General features: G+C 41.1%; 1 long non-coding RNA gene across 1 annotated transcript in view; it reads right to left on the bottom strand.

Annotated features, from left to right (window-relative positions):
- LOC106598898 (uncharacterized) overlaps positions 1-14,046 on the bottom strand; it is a 34,773-nt gene that overhangs the window by 5,672 nt on the left and 15,055 nt on the right. The window lies entirely within an intron of this gene.

The following is a 14,046-nucleotide window of genomic DNA, read 5'->3' as shown; positions in this document are numbered from 1 at the left end:
TTCACTTGGCTTTTTTCTGAGGGCGAATAATATTTTCCTTAGCTGAGGCATAGCCTTGGCAGTTTATTCAGGAGGGAGGAGTTGGAGAGGGGGGGACGAAAGGGTGAAACATGTGGAAGGTATGCTGGCTCACTGGGATCAGGGTTGGTCAGGGTGAGGGGTGGCGGAAAGGAAGTGCTGGCTGCTGTGTTGGAAGGGGACGCAGTGTGGGATCATGGGGGACTGGCTCCAGGGCTGTTTATGGTGCTCCCAGTATCAGCAGCACCTGCTCTGACCATATCAACACCAAGTGACTCTTGTTTGGCACTTTAACAGCTCCTGGGTTACCATAGTGGCCCAATGTCTCGTCTCTCTGTCTGCACTGGGTGGACAGCCCTTAACTGGATGCCATGTAGACAACCACTTTGACCCCATCTCTCACCCTAACACCTGCCTCAACTTAAACCTAACCCTTCACTTAACCTAGGACAATCAGGCCAAACACAGCCTGTATTATTGTGGGGACGATAGCCACCACAATATATTGGCATTGATTGAAGCTCAATGTTAAATTCAAATCTCCCTACTATCATATCTAAGCCAATATTGGAGATACGCAACACACTCCCTGCCTCTCATCATGAGCCGTCCGTCCGTTAACGAGAACCACATACCGGATTTTTAACAGGGTCATTAACATGAGGGAGGAAAAAAGTATTTATGTAAAATATTTATTGCGCAGAACTAGCTCAATATCTAGGCGACGGACAAAAACAAGACTAGAGCGTCCATAAAGTGACCATTAGGTTTGCCACCTTCGGACTGAATACGTTTGTAGGGTCAACAGTTTTGATTAAATTCATAAATGTATCGCTCTCAAGAACCAACGATGTGCTACCTTTTTGTAGCATTTCTGACAATGCTAACATCTTTTTCATTGGCTAGGTAGCTAGCCAATGAAGGTGGTTTTGTTTTGATTAGCTAGATAGCTAACATAAGTTTGCTTGCAAGCTAATGTAAAGTTATACCAGCCAGATGAGAGATAACGTTGGCTAGGTAGCTAAACAACAAGCGAGGAAAGCTAGCTATATTTTGCCAAGTAAGGTTTTTCCATAGAAGACTGAAGTCATCATGTGTAAATTGCTGACCTAGACACTTGCATGTAAGCAGAGCACAAACAAATAAGCTAACGTCCTTGGCTACCGTGATGGCCAGTTAACGTAAGACTAACGTTAGCTAACACGTATGACCAGTTTATGCACCACAATATACAGTATCATACTTTCTTACACAAAACATAGCTACCTAACGTTAATTATGTTAAGTTTGAAACCACCAAACTTTGGGAAACTGCCACGCTGCTCACGTTATTTTGCATTGATACTACAATAGATGAGATGCTTACTACCAAACTAGCTAGTTAGGTAGCCAATGTTACCCCAACAAGACTGTACCACAACTCAAATGTTAATAATATATCATAGCTACATTCTTCTACAAAACATAGCAAGCTAGCTAAATAAGTTCCAAGTAGAGCCCAACAGATATGGGATTTTTTGTGGGCCGATTCCGATTTTAGGGAGGCAAAAGTCAGCGATTACAGATATGCCGATAGATGTTTTTTTTATAGTTGAAAAAAGATATATACTAGTCTCACAAATTGTGCGCCAAAGGACTAACAGATACTCTAAATTATGATTTCTTAACTTAATATTATTTAAGATTTTATTTGTGGTTTACAACACCAACTATCTCTTCTACAAATTCGAAAGTAAATACAAAACACTTGTTCAGTTTACCTTCTTAGGTACAACTTAAATATTTGTCTATGACAGTTGATAACAATGCAGAAATGTTTGTTCTGAAGCAACAAGCACACTATTAAACAAGACCTGAATTAATTAAACTGTCTCAAAATATATCAAATTGCACTGTTTAGAAGTTCAAACTGTGCAGTGAAATGCAGTCATTTGTAATGTCATTGTATTGAGTAGATTCACTACAGTGCTTTACAACAGTCAAGTCATGTAAAGAAACACTATGGCAACCTTGGAATGATGGCTTATTATGACAAGCACACACTAGCTGTTCATTATGTGGGGGAAAAATCTGACTGAAACCATAATGTAAATTACACTCATTCGATACAAAATGTATTGGCTATATATTTCAACTTCTGCAGGACAAGGCTTGCCAAACTGGTTTTAGTCACACGTTCTAATTAACAGCGAACAAAAATATAAAACGCAACATTTAAAGTGTTCCATGAGCTGAAACAAAAGATCCCAGAAATGTTCCATACGCACAAAAATCTTATTTCTCTCACGTTGAGCATAAATTTGTTTAAATCCCTGTTAGGGAGCATTTCTCATTTGCCAAGATAATCCTTCCACCCAACAGATGTGGCATATCAAGAAGCTGATTAAACAGCATGATCATTACACAGGTTTTATGCTGGGGACAATAAAAGGCCACTCTAAAATGTGCAGTTGTGTCACAACACAATGCCACAGATGTCTCAAGTTGAGGGAGCATACAATTGGCATGCTGACTGCAGGAATGTCCACCAGAGCTGTTGTCAGAGAATTCAATGTTCATTTCTCTACCATAAATTGCCTCCAACATTGTTTTAGGGAATTTGGGAGTACGTCCAATCGGCCTCACAACCGCAGACCATGTGTAACCACGCCAACCCAGGTCCTCCACATCCGGCTTCTTCACCTGCAGGATCATCTGAGACCAGACACCGGGACAGCTGATGAAACTGTGGGTTTGCACAACCAAAGAGTTTCTGCACAAACTGTCAGAAACCGGTCTCGGGAAGCTCATCTGCGTGCTCATTGTCCTGACCAGGGCCTTGTCCGGACTGCAGTTCAGTGTGTAACCGGCTTCAGTGGGCAAGTGCTCACCTTCAATGGCCACTGGCACACTGGAGAAGCGTGCTCTTCACGGATGAATCCCAGTTTCAATTGTACCAGCATGTCGTCATGTAGGCAAGCGGTTTGCTGATGTCAACTTTGTGAACAGAGTGCCACATGGTGGATGTGGGGTTATGGTATGGGCAGGCATAAGCTACGGACAACAAACACAATTGCATTTTTATCTATGGCAATTTGAATGCACAGAGATACCATGACGAGATCTTGAGGCCCATTGTTGTGCCATTCATCCGCAGCCATCACCTCAGCATGATAATTCACGGCCCCATGTCGCAAGGATCTGTACACAATTCCTGCATACTCACCAGACATGTCACCCATTGAGCAAGTTTGGGATGCTCTGGATCGACATGTACCACAGTGTTTTAGTTCCCGCCAAAATCCACCAACTTCGCACAGCCATTGAAGGGTGGGACAACATTCCCCAGGCCACAATCAACAGCCTGATCAACTCTATGCGATGGAGACGTTTTGCGCTGCATGAGGCAAATGGTAGTCACACCAAATACTGACTGGTTTTCTGATCCATGCCCCAAGGTTTTTTTTTTAGGTATCTGTGACTAACAGATGCATATCTTTATTCCCAGTCATGTGAAATCCATAAATTATGGCCTATTTTATTTATTTCAATTGACTGATTTCCTTATATGAACTGTTACTCATTAAAATTGTTGCATGACGCGTTTATATTTTTGTTCAGTGTAGCCATCTAGCTAGCTAACAATCGTATCTCATCCATCATGAATGCAAACACATGGACAGAAGACCTGCACCAACTGTCTTGCTTTTTGTAGATTGCATATTTCGGAAAACTAAGCCCACTAATATAATAGGCCCAGACAGTAACAGTGTTATTTCTGTATGAAGGATAAGTCCATTTTCACTTTGGCGCCAGCCCAATGTTCGCGCATTAGTACAGACTGCTAGCTAGCGAGCTAACATTAACTAAAGTGAGCATGTGATGAGGACAGGGCTGCTTGCTGGTAAACGTGTACTTTTGATTATTTACTTATTTAAATACGTTGTCGCTGGCTCACGGTCAAACCACCATGTCCATTCTCTCTCACGTCGTGATTTACGGGCTGAATGATGTTCAATGGGAAGCTCGTAGAGCGCCCTCTTCAGGCAACCATTGAAATAAAATAAAATGTGTTTTAGTTGATACTATGTGTATAATATCAGTGCTTTATCTGTGGAATAAAGAACGATGCACATGTTTCTGTGAAAGGCTGATATCACCAATAATATTGGTAAACCGATTTATGGTATGGCTCTAGTTCGAAGCAGGATCAAAGCCAATGCCAAACTTTGGGAAACTGTCACACTTCTAGCTAGCTAAATTGGGCATTGCAAAACTAGCTAGTTAGCCTACTCCATAGACCAAGCTACAGTAAGACAAGGCATCCAGATTTCAGACAGGACAAATACTGCAGTTAGCTAGGCTACATTTCCTCGACTATGAGCAACCAAGACCACAACACAAACTATAGCCAAGAAAACGGATTGCTTTGTTAGGAAACAGTAAGCTAGTTATGAACCGCATATAATCAAAGGTTGAACCTCAAACGCACATGTAAAACAGAGCCTAAGTTCAGTGCTAGCATCAGACAATTTAGCAGACTCAACTGACAGCATCGCTGTTTCAAACATGTAGAATACATTCCATCTCCTGCCTTCTTGTCATTATTACTATCCACATTTGTGCTGACTGATTAACATAGTGTCAAGTCACTTTTTGCACCGGCTGAAAGTTTATTGCATTCCCGGGCGTGAGACAGGTGCCCCGCTATGTCCGAGGGCGAATTCGGCTCAAAAAAAAAAAAGTTATGTAATTAAGCATGTGTAGTAATGAGTAGGATTCCGTGTTTTCACATGGATTTTTTTTGTTGCTTTTGATGAAAACGATTTATGTGCCTTCCCTCCCCGCTTTCGACCGATAGCGTGGTGGGCCATAGCCCGGTGTACCCTGGGCCAGATTAATCGAACCACCTCTCTGCTTGCTTAAGTTGTGCGTCATGCCGTGCGCAGTCAAAAGAAAATCACATGCTTACTAACTTGGTTAGTTACGTGTTTAAATGAGTCTGTTTTCAACAAATTATCTGTTTTAGACTATATTGTATTTTAACCAAGCAAGATAGTACTAACGGAACGTTTATTTGAGTGAAAAAACAAAATCATTTTGTTACGAACGCTTCCAGACTGTCAATTTAAATTGTCCGTCAATCATTGTTTTAAGAACAAGTTTCGTAATGGTTAAAGTTAGCGCCTGTAGATATATAGGACTGTGGGTCCTCCCAGAGGATACATTTTGATGGACAGCTGTGTACAGCATTAGGACATTTGTAACTCAAGTTTTGTATTCAAGGATTTGGAGCGCCTAAGCAATTTTAGAATTGTAAATATGTCTAGATTTTTTCTTGAAGAGTTGTGTACTTGTCTAATGACTTTGTATTTTACAGGTGTTTCTCGGCAGTTTGTAATTTGTTACAGTGTTTGTATCAGGAGTTGCTCTTGACGAGTCACCGGGTTATGCAGGCTTTTTTGTTCAAGCCCAGTGCCACCACACCTGATTCTACTACTCAGCTGTTCATCCAGACCATGAATAGTAGAATCAGGCGTGGTAGAACTGGGCTTGAACAAAAAAGGCTGCATAAAACTGCAGCTTGTCAACAGCAAATGTGGCCATGCCTGAATTGTATTTACAAAGTTGGCTAAATCTGATGAATGTACATTCGGTTGTACATTTTATATTTAGTGATAACTCACTTTTTTGTTTATAGGTAATGTAGTACTAGGCCTTTCTTCAGTAAACTTTAAAGATACATTTTTCATGTAAATAGTTAATGGGTACATGTTGATTATTTGTGTTTTTTCCAGGAGCTTACTCGATTGTCAGCAAACTTTTTTCCAGTTTAGTCCATAATGGCTTAAATGGGTTTCTGTTTTTTTGCTTCCCTCTAGAAAATCAGCTGTTAATATTAAAATACTAACTACGTTTATGTCTGTTGCCATTTGTGATTGTTTACTTTTATTTAACTTTGACTGGTGTTATGCTGCATTATAATGTTGTATAATAATTAATAACCTGTTGGGGCTACAGGTTAGCAATGAACCCCGAGCCGGGATTGCTAACAAGGCTGGAAATTCAAAACATCAAAAATCTAATAATTTCAATTTCTCAAACAATCAACTATTTTACACAATTTAAATGATAAACATCTCCTTAATCTAACCACATTGTTCGATTTTCAAAGAGGCTTTACGGCAAAAGCATAAAGTTAGATTATGTTAGGACAGTACATAGCCACAAAAGTACAAACATCCATTTTCAATTCAAGGTCAGGCGTCACCAAAAGCAGAAACCAGCTTGAATTATGCACTAACTTTTGTCAATCTCCATCAGATGACACTCCTAGGACATTATGTTATACAATACATGCATTTTTTGTTCCATCAAGTTCATATTTATATCCAAAAACAGCATTTTAGAGTAGCGTGAAATTCAGATTTTTTTCTTCTCTGAAATGCTTCCGGTGAACATAACAAAATTACTATTCGAAAACATTGGTAAATTATAATATTGTCATTCAAAGAATAATATATTATCATCTCGTAATTGCTACCGAATGGCCAGATCTCAAAATAACTTTACTGGGAAATCACATTTTGCAATAAACGGGGTGCTATGCTAAGAACAACAGGCTATGCTATACAGTTAGCATCATCTAAAATCGATAATAACATTGTAAATATCCCCTTACCTTTGATTATCTCCATCAGAAGGCAGGCATCCCAGGTCCGGAAGGCATCCCAGGTCCGGAACAAATGTGGTTTCTTTTGACAAAGTTCATAATTTATGTCCAAATAACACCAAGTACTTAGTGTTCATTATGCTCCCACAAAACGTGGTGGGGGGGGGGACTGTAAAATCACGCCGAAAAGCTAAAAAAAAACTAGTAAATAATCTATTTATGTTCGTTCAAACATGTCAAATGTTGTTTAGCATTAATCTTTTGGTCCATTTTTAACGTTAAACATCAGTAATATTTTCACACAACCTATCCTATGTCTAGATAAACAATGAAGACAAAACTCACGTTTCTCAGATTTATGCGCAGGCGCAAAAAAATGAAGTGATGACATGTCAACTTCCTTGGATTCTAATTTGCTCTCTGTTTATCATAGACGCTTCAAACAACTTTATAAAGATCGTTGACATCTAGTGGAAGCCGTAGGTGTTGCGAAATGAATCCTTTCTCACTATGGTATCTATAAAACAATGACACTAAATAGTACAGTCACAAAATTCACATTTTTTTTTAAAATCTATTTTTCACAGGTTTTTGCCTGCAATATGAGTTTTGTTATACTTACAGACACCATTCAAACTGTTTTAGAAAATTCAGAGTGTTTTCTATCCGAATGTGTTAATAATATGCATATCCTAGCTTCTGAGTTGGTGTAGGAGGCAGTTAAAAATGGGCACATATTTTTTTCAAAATGTCTCAATACTGCCCCCGAGCCCCAACAGGTTTTAAGTGATAATACACTCAAAGCCGGTGTTTGGAGGATATATTGGCACGGGTGTCGTTAGGAAGGTTTATACAAATCTCCGCTGTTGAAAACTAAATGTTAGTCTAAAAGAAATGTGAGATAATGTCTAGATGCTTTTTTTAGTGGAGATCAAGTTTATAAATTGCCTGGCTGGGCTGATGAGACAGTGGACTGTGCAGTCAGATGGAACAGTAAATAGGCATTTTAGCATGATAGATTTAGCCAAGAGTAACTTGTGAAATAGACACCGGTGGGAATGCGGTTTTAACTAATCAGTGTTAGACCCATCCGTTGTATAATGTTGCATAATCACCTTCCAGTGTAAAAAACATGGAAATTAAAACAAAAAAAAACTAAGTGAGAAGTAGGCATTGGTCTGAAGCTGAAAAATAAACGAAATTCATGAGCACCACAATGCCTATTCCACCCATGCTCTCCCAAGGTTTTCCTGTTTGAGAAGGTGTGAACCCTAAGTAAGCAATCTGCCTTAACATAGTTTGAAATACAATACCAACATAGCTACGGGACGGCAGGTAGCCTGGCGGGTAGGAGCATTGGGCCAATACTCAAAAGGTTGCTGGATCAAATCCCTGATAAAGGTAAAAATCTGTCGTTCTGCTCTGAGCAAGGCAGTTAACCCACTGTTCCCCAGGCACCGATGACGTGGATGTAGATTAAGGCAGCCCGCACCGCTCTGATTCAGAGGAGTTGGGTTAAATGCGGAAGACACATTTCAGTTGAATGCATTCAGTTGTACAACTGACTAGGTATCCCCCTTTCCATAGTAGGTCAAAGCTGTATTCTAGAAAACTATGTGAAATTACTTTCTTTTTCAGCTTCAGACCAATGCCTACTTCTCACTTAAAACGTAGTTTTTTGTTTTTATATACTTCTCTTCAGTTCAGAGCCTCAACTTTTCTCTGGTTCTACCCACACTACTGCTGACTGACAAAGGGAAATCCAAATCGCCACTAGCCATCTCAAGGATATGGATTCACTCTGGTTAGAATACTCAATGGAGAGGGAAAAGGATACTTGAAATACCCATGAAATGTGGCACATTTCATGGTATAACAAGCTGCAGGATGGGACTCCAAGTGTTGGAGATTAGAATAAATCTGGTCAATGCAGCGCGAATACATCCCAGCTGTCCATGACCCTGCCTGGCTCTCGGGGTTCTACATGTGCTCCTAAATTGAAAAAGGTAGGAGCACATAAAGAGATTTAGGAGCTAAATGAAACATATTTGAGGCATTAAATGCCCACACCAGTAGAAATCCACTTCTTTGAGCAGAAAGACCAGAGCTTACCCATGATGTTGCACAGCGAGTTAAGTCAAATCATCGTTTTAGTCAAAGTATTATATACAGTATTTTGGATTGAAGTGACAAATCCGAACTGCACACTTTGTGCAAATCCATGTGAATGCGGTGTCTTTTCCTATGATAGGACATACAAATTATTTTCAGCCTACGTTTTGTTTCAGGGCTGGGTTTTATTTGAATGTTACCACCCACCAGCATTGCAGCTGTTTCTGATTAATAAACAATGCCAAGTTATTCCTCATCGTAACTGAGATGAGTTTTGGCCGCCTGAGCCCTAAAGCGAATCAAATTAAAATCTTTTTTTTTTAACCAGAAAATGATCACAATCCATTGGATAACTTGTTAATTTTTGACTTATTTTTCAGCTAGTCGGTTATTTTTTTTTTTTTTTTAAGTGGAGGTGCAAAAACACGTTTGCACCCACTATATATACAGTGCCTTTGGAAAGTATTCAGACGCCTTGACTATTTTCACCTTGTTACATTACAGCCTTATTCTAAAATGTATTAAATCGTTTTTTCCCCCTCAATCGACGCACAATACCCCATAATGACAAAGGAAAAACAGTTTTAGAAATGTTTGCTAATTTATAAAAAATTAACTGAAATATTTAATTTCCATAAGTATTCAGACCCTTTACTCAGTACTTTGTTGAAGCACTTTGGCAGCGATTACAGAATGTATTCTTCTTGGGTATGACACTACAAGCTTGGCACACCTGTATTTGGGGAGTTTCTCCCATTCTTCTCTGCAGATCCTCTCAAACTCTGTCAGGTTGGATTGGGAGCAAAGTACACATAGAACCTTGGTGAAAACCTGCTCCAGAGCGCTCAGGACCTCAGAATGGGGCAAAGGTTCACCTTCCAACAGGAAAACGACACTAAGCACACAGCCAAGACAACTCAGGAGTGACTTCGGGACAAGTCTCTGAATGTCCTTGAGTAGGCAGAGGTTGCACCGTGTCCATTATAATGTATGAAAACGCATATCAGCTATATTTCAATATGTTATCCCTATTACCGGTGCTTCATCTTATTCTTTCGAATTATATCTATGGTGGATTTGCGGCTGCAATTTATGGAAGATGCCAAAACTTTTGAGATAACAATAGAAGTAAAAGATAGGCATGTGGTTTCCATCTTTGGCAAAGTTTTCCCTAAATCAATGCGTATGACAAATCCAGCTCCAGCCATAGAGCCAGCTGGCTAATCTTCTGAATATGGTGCAGTGAAAAAATAATAAAACAAAACACCAATAACAGATAACATTAGCTAGCTAGATAAGGTTAGCATGCTAGCTAGCTACACTGACAGCTGTCAGTGCCCTATTTGTTGATGTTTATCAACTCCATGTGGAAATTCCCATACCAAATTCGTGAATAAATAAGTAACGTTAGCTTTCGTCATTCTTCGGAGGTGGAACCTTAATGTGCATTTTCTCTCCAGGGCAGGAAATTACGTCGAAATAGTGTCAGCAACTGCCTCTGGTGGGGGTCCTTTAATGATAAAAATTGCCAGCAATTACAAATACAGGGTTAAGGAGCACCAGAAAAAAATAGATCAAGATGTAGCCTTCATTGAGCTTATATGAATCCTAGCTACTTTTGAAGTTCATCTCCTGAAGAAGCTCTCAATTTTCCTATCTTTCTGTGCCACCAAATGTTTGCACACTACTTGTAGAGTTACCACAAAGAATATGATAATGTTCATCTGTGGTTACCAGGTAATTAGCTAGCTAGCTAATGCTGTAACATGACTGAACAAGGTTAGCGGCTCGTGAGTAGTTTTAGAACGGCCCGCAACATGGTTTATGAATGTAAAATGCGTTTCCGCCGGTAATATGGGTCATGACATTCGATCAGTTTGGGCTAGAAACAAGCCATTTTCCCTGTAGTATTGGTGCAAGCATGGCAGTCACAAATATATGCTCAGTGTATTCTCTATGCCACCCAGAGGCAGAGGTACAGCAAAGTAACCATTACAACAATTATTATCGGGGTGTTTGTTTTCTTGTAGGGGCATTGGGGCTCTCAAATAAAAAATCCAGGCAGCACAGCAACATATTTAGGAGACTACTGTAAAATGGTAGCACTGTAGAAACCTGGCTCTGTCAGTAGGCTTTAACAAGGACCCATTGACTTATTGTAGGCAGTACATAAATCACTACAGACATAATCCGAAGGCTCCAAAATAGACCACAACTGACTGCCTTTTAGTCTGGGATATCAAGATAAATGAGGCTGCAAAGGGAAAAGGCGTTTTAATATAAATCAAATGTATTATTTAGTGTTTAATGTGCTTCAATAAGAGTGTGTTAACATCCCAAAGCCACTCATTAACAGCACTGTTTTGTTTCCCTCAGCGTGGACCATAATTAGAATGGCAGAACTGATATCCCGTTGTATCGCTCTGATTCCGGGGAACATGTGCGAGAGATTTGGGGCGAGGGAGAGCCTCTAATACAAAGCAGCTGTAAGGGGAAGAGTCAGATGTTGAAGGATTGGGCCGAGAGACCAGCCACAGCTCTCTACTCAGCTCAAGTATGTCTGATAATAAAGTGATAGAAGTAAAAAGTTTGGCCTTGGACTTCTCTGTGGGCTGTTTTCAGGGGGTAGGGAGGGGGAAGGGGTACATTTACGCAGGTAGCTAGGCCCAAATGAAGGACAGGACACTGGATGCTGATGGGGTCTGATGAATGGTTCTCTCTCAGTCAGAGGTACATTTCCTCCACTGCTGCTCCACGTTATACAACACCACACTGAGGCTTTTCTCCAAGCCCTGCTTGACAGTGTATCCGTGTATTTTGGTTTGGTGACATATTTCCTCCACATTCTTCATGTGATCTTAGCGGAATCTCTGATGCCTGGCTAGGTATGGGTGGTTGATTCCAGGTTTTGTAGCCTTGTGGTTAGAATTCTCTTGATCTTATGTCTGTTATTTGATCCAAATCTGCTCTAATGGCATTTTACCTGTCAGTCAGGTCATGTGATTAATGCACCATAGGGAAAGAATGGCTTGATTACTAGGCTTTTATGTTTTTTTGAATAAAGGTCTACTTCTTTGAATTGATAATGCTGGAAGCTTATGCGTACCGGCTTAGGAAGCTGGCGATGGCTGCAGGAAGCTCGGTTTTCAAGATGAACATGTATGACGACATGGCTGGGGAGGAATATCAACAGAGACGCTCATTAAAGAGAGTGAGTTACTGGAGTGCAAACACATTATTCACACACAAGAGCAAATACAGTCAAATATGCTGTTCCAACCACAGGTCAGACAGACAGACAGACACAGGTTTAGAATATTAGTCCTTGTCTCTAGCAAGCTGACAGAGGTGGGGCAGCAGACTCTGGGGATCCCCCCAGCTAAGCCTGCTGTGCTGAGTTGCAGACACTATGCAGATGTTCCCACTGCAGAAGCCCCGTCAGGGCGGCCAGAATGGAAAGGGAAGGAATGCTAACTATAATGATCCCTGACGCTAATCCAGGTATTTCGCCCGCTCACTCCCCCCCCAAACTCTTCTGACAGCCAATCAGAGGCCGGACTTTAGGTCACTTCCTGTGGGTCAGACTGCCACCCCGAATATGACAGAGCTGGAGAGAGAGGGGCAAAGGAACAGATGGAGCAAATGAAGTGAGGGGAGAAGTGTTTGAATCGGGGTAAGTGAGAGAGTTAGTCAGTGGCTATGGTAAAGGGAAACAGTGTTAGGGATTAGGTTGGGGAAAGAGGGAGGGCCAGGGCTAGTTGCCTGGGACCAGAACCAGACTGTCCTGGGGCTGGTCTTCCTGTCTCCTTTAAACTAACCTAGACCCTAATCCCTACTGATCCACTAATTGTTTTCATTAGAAAATTCTTCCAATAACACTACTTCCCACACAGACAGACACACCCACTAGGCCCCTATCATGGACTCACACAGATACACATGAAGATGAAAGACTGTGCCTTTAACAGTGTCATTTTTCTCACAGGATGTGTGAGGGAACCCCAGCATCACATGCTAACAAGTTGTTCAATGTCATTTCAGCAAGCTGACACCTACCATCTCAGATTGTTCTGAAATTGTTTCTGTAGTTAGAAACAGATAAGATAAACAATCCTGAAACATTATTTTTTAATATAATTTCATTTTTGAGAAATTAAGAATTTATTGCACCCAAATTGCCCATTTTAATTAATAGGATTCATATAAATATAGTACCCAACATCTGATTTGGATCAAACCAATGATTAAGATGTGAGGAATCCAAATAAATGGTCAAAAGTCACTCATGGACCACCCAAATCCCATCCAAACAGACAGTATCAGTTATCTTTTCTTTTATTCTTTACTTTTTACCCCTTTTTCACCCCAATTTCGTGGTATCCAATTGGTAGTTACAGTCTTGTCTCATCACTGCAACTCCCGTATGGAATCAGGAGAGGCGAAGGTCGAGAGCCGTGCGTCCTCCGAAATACAACCCAGCCAAGCCGCAACTACTTTTTGACACAACGCCCGCTTAACCCAGAAGCCAGCCGCACCAACCTGTCGGAAGAAACACCGAACACCTGGCGACCGTGTCAGCATGCATTGCGCCCGGCCTGCCACAGGAGTCGCTAGAGCACGATGGGACAAGAACATCCCTGCCAAACCCTCCCCTAACCCGGACGACGCTGGGCCAATTGTGCGCCGCCCCATGGGTCTCCCGGTCGCGGTCACTCCGCCACTCAGGAGGCCTTCTATGTTAAACAATACTCCAAGCCGCAGTTTCATATTTATTTTTTATTTAACTAGGCAAGTCAGTTAAGAACAAATTCTTATTTACAATGACGTCCTACCCCGGGCCAAACCCAGACAACGCTGGGCCAATTGTGCGCCGCCCTATGGGACTCCCAATCACGGCCGGATGTGATACAGCCTGGATTCGAACCAGGGACTGTAGTGACGCCTCTTGCACTGAGATGCAGTGCCTTAGACCACTGCGTCACTCGGGAGCCCTACTACTTACTTCGTCAAACATAACTTATTTGTGTGCGGTCAATTAGCTTAATTTCTCACTGATCAAATTATATTTAAACAAAAAACTGTTTTTTGTCCTCTTCCCTGTGCTCTTTTGAGGTGGAACGACTCCAGCTGTTGTCTCTGCCCTGGCCTGGATTAACTGCAGTTAGTTTTGGCCCGCTTTATTTAGAGCAGTTACTATGGGGGTGCCAGTAATCTCCCTTCCTGAGACATAATTGCCCAATGGTATAGCTACAGTGTGATATTCC

Source organism: Salmo salar, chromosome 01 (genome assembly GCF_965601325.2).
Source record: "Salmo salar chromosome 01, fSalSal1, whole genome shotgun sequence".
NCBI lineage: Eukaryota > Metazoa > Chordata > Actinopteri > Salmoniformes > Salmonidae > Salmo > Salmo salar.
This window is presented reverse-complemented; position numbering and strand designations above follow the sequence as displayed.